The following is a 9,435-nucleotide window of genomic DNA, read 5'->3' as shown; positions in this document are numbered from 1 at the left end:
CAGCAGCAGAATTGTATTCCAGCGCAATCTGTAACCTCATGGCCCGGCATATTCCTCACTCTACCATTACCATCAAGCCAGGGGATCAACCCTGGTTCAATGAGGAGTATAGAAGAGCATGCCAGGAGCAGCACCAGGCATACCTAAAAATGAGGTGCCAACCTGGTGAAGCTACAACTCAGGACTACATGCATGCTATAACAGCGGAAGCAACATGCTATAGACAGAGCTAAGCGATTCCACAACCAACGGATCAGATCAAAGCTCTGCAGTCCTGCCACATCCAGTCGTGAATGGTGGTGGACAATTAAACAACTAACGGGAGGAGGAGGCTCTGCAAACATCCCCATTCTCAATGATGGCGGAGTCCAGCACGTGAGTGCAAAAGACAAGGCTGAGGCATTTGCAACCATCTTCAGCCAGAAGTGCCGAGTGGATGATCCATCTCAGCCTCCTCCCGATATCCCCACCATCACGGAAGCCAGTCTTCGGCCAATTCGATTCACTCCACGTGATATCAAGAAACGGCTGAGTGCACTGGATACAGCAAAGGCTATGGGCCCCAACAACATCCTGGCTGTAGTGCTGAAGACTTGTGCTCCAGAACTAGCTGCGCCTTTAGCCAAGCTTGTTCCAGTACAGCGACAAAACTGGCATCTACCCGACAATGTGGAAAATTGCCCAGGTATGTCCTGTCCACAAAAAGCAGGACAAATCCAATCCGGCCAATTACCGCCCCATCAGTCTACTCTCAATCATCAGCAAAGTGATGGAAGGTGTCGTCGACAGTGCTATCAAGCGGCACTTACTCACCAATAACCTGCTCACCGATGCTCAGTTTGGGTTCCGCCAGGACCACTCGGCTCCAGACCTCATTACAGCCTTGGTCCAAACATGGACAAAAGAGCTGAATTCCAGAGGTGAGGTGAGAGTGACTGCCCTTGACATCAAGGCAGCATTTGACCGAGTGTGGCACCAAGGAGCCCTAGTAAAATTGAAGTCAATGGGAATCAGGGGGAAAACTCTCCAGTGGCTGGAGTCATACCTAGCACAAAGGAAGATGGTAGTAGTTGTTGGAGGCCAATCATCTCAGCCCCAGGGCATTGCTGCAGGAGTTCCTCAGGGCAGTGTCCTAGGCCCAACCATCTTCAGCTGCTTCATCAATGACCTTCCCTCCATCATAAGGTCAGAAATGGGGATGTTCGCTGATGACTGCACAGTGTTCAGTTCCATTCGTAACCTCTCAGATAATGAAGCAGTCCGAGCCTGCATGCAGCAAGACCTGGACAACATCCAGGCTTGGGCTGATAAGTGGCAAGTAACATTCGCGCCAGATAAGTGCCAGGCAATGACCATCTCCAACAAGAGAGAGTCTAACCACCTCCCCTTGACATTCAACGGCATTACCATCGCCGAATCCCCCACCATCAACATCCTGGGGGTCACCATTGACCAGAAACTTAACTGGACCAGCCATATAAATACTGTGGCTACGAGAGCGGGTCAGAGGCTGGGTATTCTGCGGCGAGTGACTCACCTCCTGACTCCCCAAAGCCTTTCCACCATCTACAAGGCACAAGTCAGGAGTGTGATGGAATACTCTCCACTTGCCTGGATGAGTGCAGCTCCAACAACACTCAAGAAGCTCGACACCATCCAAGATAAAGCAGCCCGCTTGATTGGCACCCCATCCACCACCCTAAACATTCACTCCCTTCACCACCGGCGCACTGTGGCTGCAGTGTGCACCATCCACAGGATGCACTGCAGCAACTCGCCAAGGCTTCTTCGACAGCACCTCCTAAACCCGCGACCTCTACCACCTAGAAGGACAAGGGCAGCAGGCGCATGGGAACAACACCACCTGCACGTTCCCCTCCAAGTCACACACCATCCCGACTTGGAAATATATCGCCGTTCCTTCATTGTCGCTGGGTCAAAATCCTGGAACTCCCTTCCTAACAGCACTGTGGGAGAACCGTCACCACACGGACTGCAGCGGTTCAAGAAGGCGGCTCACCACCACCTTCTCGAGGGCAATTAGGGATGGGCAATAAATGCCGGCCTTGCCAGCGACGCCCACATCCCGTGAACGAATAAAAAAAAAAAATCCGGAATCAACCTAGTGAACCTTCTCTGAACTGCCTCCAATGCAAGTATATCCTTCCTTTAAATAAGGGCACCAGAACTGTACGCAGCACTCCAGGTGTGGTCTCACCAGCACTCTGTGCAGTTGTAGCATGACTTCACTACTTTTATACTTCATCCCCCTAGAAACAAAGGCCAATATTCCGTTTGCCTTCCAAATTACCTGCTGCAACTGTATGTTGACTTTATGTGTTTTATGTACGAGGACACCCAGATCCCTCTGTACCGCAGCATTTTGTAGTATTTCTCCATTCAAATAATATTTTGCTTTTTTATTTTTCCTCCCAAAGTGGATGACTTCACATTTTCCCACATTATATTCCATCTGCCAATTTTTTGCCCATTTGCTTAACCTGTTAATATCCCTTTGCAGACACTTTGTGTCCTCCTCGCAACTTGCTTTTCCACCTATCTTTGTATCATCAGCAAATTTGGCCACAAGACACTCTGCTCCTTCATCCAAGTCATTGATATATATTGTAAATAGTTGAGGCCCCAGCACTGAGCCCTGCGGCACACCACTAGTTACAGATTGCCATTTTGAGGGTCTTGAAGGAAGTGGCTACAGAGATAGTGGATGCACTGGTTGTAATCTTCCAGAATTCACTAGATTCTGGAGAGGTCCCAGCGAATTGGAAAACTGCAAATGTAACACCCGTATTCAAGAAGGGAGTGGGACAGAAAGCAGGTAACTATAGACCAGTTAGCCTAATATCTGTCAGTGGGAAAATGCAATTATCCATTATTAAGGAAGTAGTAGCATGACATTTGGAGACTCAAAATACAATCAAGGAGAGTCAACATGGTTTTATGAAGGGGAAATCGTGTCTGACAAATTTATTAGAGTTCTTTGAGGAAGTAACGGGCAGGGTGGATAAAGGGGAACCAATGGATTTCCAAAAGGCATTCGATGAGGTACCACATAAAAGGTTACTGCACAAGGTAAGAGCTCTCGGTGTTGTGGGTAATAAACTGGTATGGATAGAGGATAGGCTTACTAACAGAAAGCAAAGAGTCGAGATAAAAGGGTAATTTATGGTGGACCGTCACCTCATGTGGAGCCTGGTCCTGACTGTGTGGCTATGTTAGCATGGTAATTGGGTTAACTGTTTTATACATTAGTTAGGCTGATATGTCTGCAGCTCTGTAAATCACACTTGGGATGAAATACCTCATTTCCTATTTTAACACTTAAAATTTTCTTAGCGAAACTTTCAAACTACGTATGGTTATTATATCAAGGTATACATACGTTTAAGGGTAACGAAGTGAAGGCAGATAGTAATCCAGTCGGCACAACGAAAAGGCACACAGTAGGCATTCATAATCAATCAAGTAAGTACGTGTTTGCCTGGGCTGCAGTCAAGATTGGGGCTCTCATTGGGTGGCGCAATCCTTCAATACTATGATCCCCACTATGCTCTCACTCACGCTGATAGGAGACATGAGTAGAAATGGTTTAATGTGCAGTTTAAAGAACAGTAGAGAATCCTGCTTTCTCTACTGAAATACTTGTGTGGGCCTCAGATCATCATGCTTGTGACTATTATAGAAAAACCACGCTTGGTTCCATTAGACACAAGCCCCAGGGATACTTAATTGAAGGGTGGTCAGGTGCCAATGGAAAGAACAAGATAATAGGGCTGATTAAACGGAGAAAAACAAACAGCAATAGGATAAATAACCAGATAATCTCTATCGATGGTATTGGCTGAGGGATCAATATTAACCAGGAGAACCTCACTATTTGTCAAAAAAGTGTCTTAACATGTTCTGATTACCCCTGAATAGGCAAATTCGGCTTTAGTTTAAAGAATAATTTGAAATATGGCACCGCTGACAATGTAATACCCTCTCAGTACTGCACTGAAGTGGAATTATGTGCTTAAATTCCTGGAGTGGGGCTTCAACCCACAACTCTCTGACTCAGAGGCACGATGCTATCATTGAGCTTGCCAGGCTGGTTTTCCCCAGAAGTGCTGAGCCCAATTATAGCTTTCCAGATGAGATGGGCTAGCTCTATGGGGACCAGAAATCACTATTTTTAAAATTTTCATTATTATTTGTCAAATATAATAATATTCAATTAAATACTTTGTCTCGGTTTCCATCCAATTATGACATCAATCAATCCTTGGTTAGTACAAAGAGCAAATGTTTTGAAGATGTTTTCGTCTGAGGCTGAACCAGACTGTTTGCAACCTTGGTGTCCTATTTGACCCTGAAATGTGCATCTGACGCCATATCTGCTCTATCACCAAGACTGCCTACTTCCACCTCCGTAACATTACCCATCTCCACCCCAGCCTCAGCTTATCTGCTGCTGAAACTCTCAACCATGCCTTCATTATCTCTAGACTTGACTATTCCAATGGTCTCCTGGCCGGCCTCCCATCTTCCACCCTCCATCAACTTGAGCTCATCCAAAACACTTTTGCCCGTATCCTAACTCGCACCAAGTTCCGTTCACCCATCACCCCTGTGCTCACTGAATTACATTGGCTCCCCGCCCAGCAGCGGCTCAATTTTAAACTTCTGATCCTTGTTTTCAAATCACTGCATGACCTCATCCCTCCCTATCTCTCTAATCTCCTCCAGCCCTACAACCCTCCAAGATCTCTGCATTCTTCTAATTCTAGCCCCTTAGGGATACCTGATTTTAATCTTTCCACCATTGACAGTCGTGCCTTCGGCTGCCTAGGCCCTAAGCTCTAGAATTCCCTCCCTAAACCTCTCTGCCTCTCCACCCCTCCATCTCTCTCTTCTTTAAGATGCTCCTTAGAACCTACCTCTCTGACCAAGCTTTTGGTCACCTGGTCAACATCCCTCTTTCAACAACCATCAAAGACAGATTAACCGGCCCTTACTATTTATGAGACGTTGATAGCACAGAACGGCTGTCACTTTTGCCTGTGCAACAGTCACTGTACTCTAAAGCTAAGTTATTACGTGGGATAATTCAACAACATGACATGGTGCTATAAAAATGCAAGTATAATTTCACCTGTCCCTTTAGATCTCCATTAGATCTGTACGCACAGTCGAACTGGAAAATCCTCATATCTACATACCAATGCCTATCTACAATTAAAGACTCACTCCTGCATCTCCCCTAGCACTGACTTGTACAAGGACATCCAGGTCCCTTTGAACATCAACATTTCCCAATCTCTCACGTTTAAAAAATAGTCTGCATTTCTGTTTTTCCTACCAAATTGGATAACCTCACATTTTTACACATTATATTCCATCTGCCATGTTCTTGCCCACTCACTTAGCCTGTCTATATCCCCTTGAAGCCTCTTTGCATCCTACTCAAAACTCACATTCCCACCTGGTTTTGTGTATTCAGCAAACTTGGAAATATTACTTTTGGTCCCCTCGTCCAAATCATTGATATAGATTGTAAATAGCTGGGGCCCAAACACCGATCCCTGCGGTACCCCACTAGTCACAGTCTGCCAACCTGAAAAAGACCCGTTCATGCCTACTCTCTGTTTTCTGTCTGTTAACTAATTCTCAATCCATGCCATTATATTACCCCCAATTCCATGTGCTCTAACTTTGCTCACCAGCCTCCTGTGTGGGGCCTTATCGACAGCCTTCTGAAAATCCAAATACACCACATCCACTGGTCCCCCCTTATCTATCCTACTAGTTACATCCTCAAAGAACTTCATTAGATTTGTTAAATATGATTTCCCTTTCATAAATCCATATTGACTCTGCCAAATCCTATTATTATTTTTTAAGTGTCCTGTTATCACATCCTTTATAATAGATTCTAGCATTTTCCCTAGTACTGATGTCAGGCTAATAGGTCTGTAGTTCCGTGTTTTCTCTCCCCCTCCTTTCTTAAATAGTGGGGTTACATTTGCTATCCTCCAATTTGCAGGAGCCATTCCAGAATCTATAGAATTTTGCAAGGTGACAACCAATGCATCCACTATCTCCATAGCAACCTCTTTCAAAACCCTGGGGTGTAGATGATCAGGTTCTTGGGATTTATCGACTTTCAGTTATTTCTCTAGAACTATTTTTTTACTAATACTAATTTCTTTCAGTTCCTCATTCTCGCCAGACCTTTGGTTCTCTAGTATTTCTGGGAGGTTTTTTGTGTCTTCTTCCGTGAAGACAGACACAAAGTATTTGTTTAATTTCTCTGCCATTTCTTTATTACCCATTATAACTTCTCCCATCTCCGTTTGTAAGGGACCCACATTTGCCTTCGCCAATGTTCCTTTCCTTCAGGCATCAACAGCTTTTTGGGGGAGAGAGTTCCAGCTCTCCACTACCTTTTGTGTGAAGAAGTGCTTCCTGACATCACCCCGAATGGCCTAGCTCTAATTTTAATTATGCCCCCTTGTTTTGAACTCCACCACCAGAGGAAACTTTAATCGTTGTAAACGCTTCAATTAGATCGCTCCTTAATCTTCTATACGCAAGGGGATACAAACCTCGTCTAAGCAACCTGTCCTCATAATTTAATCCTTCCATCCCAGGTGAATCTGTGCTGCACCCCCTCCAAGGCCAATATATTCTTCCTGAGGTGCGATGCACAGAACTGAATGCAGTACTCGAAATTGGGTCTAACCAGAGCCTTATATAACTGTAAAATAACATCCACTCCTTTGTATTACAGCCCCCTTGAGATAAAGGCCAACATTCCATTAGCCTTTTAAATTATTTTTTGTAGCTGTTCACTAGTTTTAGTGATGTCTGTACTTGGACCCCTAAATCTCTCTCCTCCTTCACAGTTCCTGGCTTCTCATGATTTAGAAAATACTCTGAGCTATTTTTCTTAGGTCCAAAGTGGATGACTTCATACATCCCCACCTTGAACTCCATCTGACGCACTTTTGCCCACTCACTTAATCTATCAATGTCCTTTTGCAACTTTCCGCTCCCATCTACATTAGTTACTGTGCCATCTAACTTGGTGTCGCCAGCAAACGTGGATATATAGCTCTCTATTCCTTCATCCAAGTCGTTTATACATATAGTACACTTGAGCTTGCTCTCAGAGAACTGAAACAGCCAGAACCAAATTCACGAACAACATCCTCTGTGAATGTAGCCATGGTGCTTTATCCTTTTTTGTCCTCATTAACCACTCTGCAGTGATTTGATATGGTCGATCATGCCACCCTCCTCCAGTGCCTTTCCTTAATTGTCCAGCTGCGTGGAACCAGTCTTCCACTCGTACCTATACAATCATATCCTAAGTAAATCCAGCAAAGGCTTCCCTCCCCACTTCCACACTGTTACCTCCAGAGTCTCCCAATGATATATCCTACGACCTATTCCGCATCTACATGCTTCTCCTGAATGATATCATCCACAAACACGACATCAGTAACCCCATATACATAGAAAAGCATAGAAGTTACAACACAGAAACTGACCATTCGGCCCAACTAGTCCAGGTCAGCTTGTAGGTGAGCAAATAGACCTCATGACATCTGCCCACCCTGTTCACATAGCCCTTCATGCCCTTTCATTTTCTATATTTCTTGCTATAAAATCTAGAATTCCATTAGTTATTTTATGGCCTTATCAGCCTGATGTGTTGCTTTGAATATTTTGTACCCCAAATCGTTTTGTGTTACCATAGCACCGAGCCTACTTCCATTCAGTTTATTATCACTGCTGGTTTTTTATACTAAAATGTATCACCTCACACTTATTGACATTTAATTATTTCTGCCACTTTTTAGCCCATTGCCCATCTTACCAATATCCCTTTTCAGCTTCCATTGGTCTTCTAAGAATTAACAATACTTCTTATTTTGTCATCATCTGCAAATGTTGATACCAACCCCTCCAGGACTATATCCAAATCATTGATAAGTACAATGAACAGAGCTACACTGTACAATGATGACATCCATCTCTACCTTTTCACTACCTGTCTTGTCTCCTCGATTGATTCTGTACTGTTGGAAGCTGACTCATCTAACATCCAGTCTTAGATGAGACTAAGTTTCCTCTAATGCAACATTAGTAAAACTAAATCCACTGCCTTTGCCAACAAAAACTACTCTCCTTTGCCTTTGATTACATCCCTCTCACTGGCCTCCCTTTCGAGCTATCGCAGACTGCTCGTCCATTCAATAAGATCATGGCTGACCTTCTACCTCAATTCGACTTTCCTACACTATCCCCATATCCCTTGATTCCCTTGACAGCCCTCTGGGGTAAGAGAACTCCAAAGATTCACAATCCTCTGAATAAATACATTTTTCCTCATCTCGGTTCAAAATGGCCGACCCCCTTATCTTAAGACTATGGTCCCTAGTTCTAAACACTCCAGCCAGGGGAAACAGCCTCTCAGCATCTAACCTGTCAAGCCTTCTAAGAATTTTATATGTTTCAATGAGATCACCTCTCATTCTTCCAAACTCCAGAGAACATAAGCCCATTCTGCTCAATCTCTCGAACGAGACCATGTTTAGTGTAAGGAGTGTGGGGAACCTCTGTTGTGGGGCATACGAGAGACTCAGAAGAAGGCCAGCTGTGGGGAGGATATTTCTATTTTTAGTGGAGGTCGATGTATGCGACTTTGGAGCACGCTGTCAGTGTTGGTGATTGATACTGAGACCATTGGAGTACATTTCCATGGGAATTATCCCGGAAATCCCAGAAAAAAACAGGAAAACAGCATTTGCGCCATATTTCCGGGGCTTCAGTGGCACTGCTACAAAATTTACAGCAGATGATTGGGAGAATCCTCATGGAAATTCACTCCCCCCCTCCCCCCCCCCCCCCACATCAGCATTTAGAATAGGATAATTAGGTGGTTGAAGGAAAGAAAGAAAGACTTACATTTATATAATGCCTTACGTGACCTCAGGGCGTCCAAAAATACTTTACGGCCAATGAAGTACTTTTGAAGTGTTGGCACTATTGTAATTTAGTAAGGAAGGATATGGAAACTGAGCGGGTATATGGGATTAGAACTCCTGCACACCAGGAGGGAATGATTCAGCTGGACAGCCTGTCTCGTTGTTGTAATTTCTATGTCATTCTGACTGACATCAGCCAGGTAAAAGATGCCGCGTCTCCGAGCTGTGCAGTGCAGCCTGGTAATCTGTGATTGGATTCATGAAGCAAACACGGGACAAAATGAGTCAGCTTTTGAGTAACAAACCTTTGGAGTGGAACTTCCACGGGGTAGGGGAGAGTTCCACAACCTCCGCTATAACTCGCTGCCGCGTTACAGCAATAACAGAACTTCAAAATAAAATAATGGCTGTGAAGCGCTTTGAGAGGTCTTGGGCTCACCAC

The sequence above is a fragment of the Heptranchias perlo genome, chromosome 13 (genome assembly GCF_035084215.1).
Source record: "Heptranchias perlo isolate sHepPer1 chromosome 13, sHepPer1.hap1, whole genome shotgun sequence".
NCBI classification, from domain to species: Eukaryota; Metazoa; Chordata; class Chondrichthyes; order Hexanchiformes; family Hexanchidae; genus Heptranchias; species Heptranchias perlo.
The sequence above is the reverse complement of the archived record's forward strand: the minus strand, read 5'-3'. Positions refer to the sequence as shown.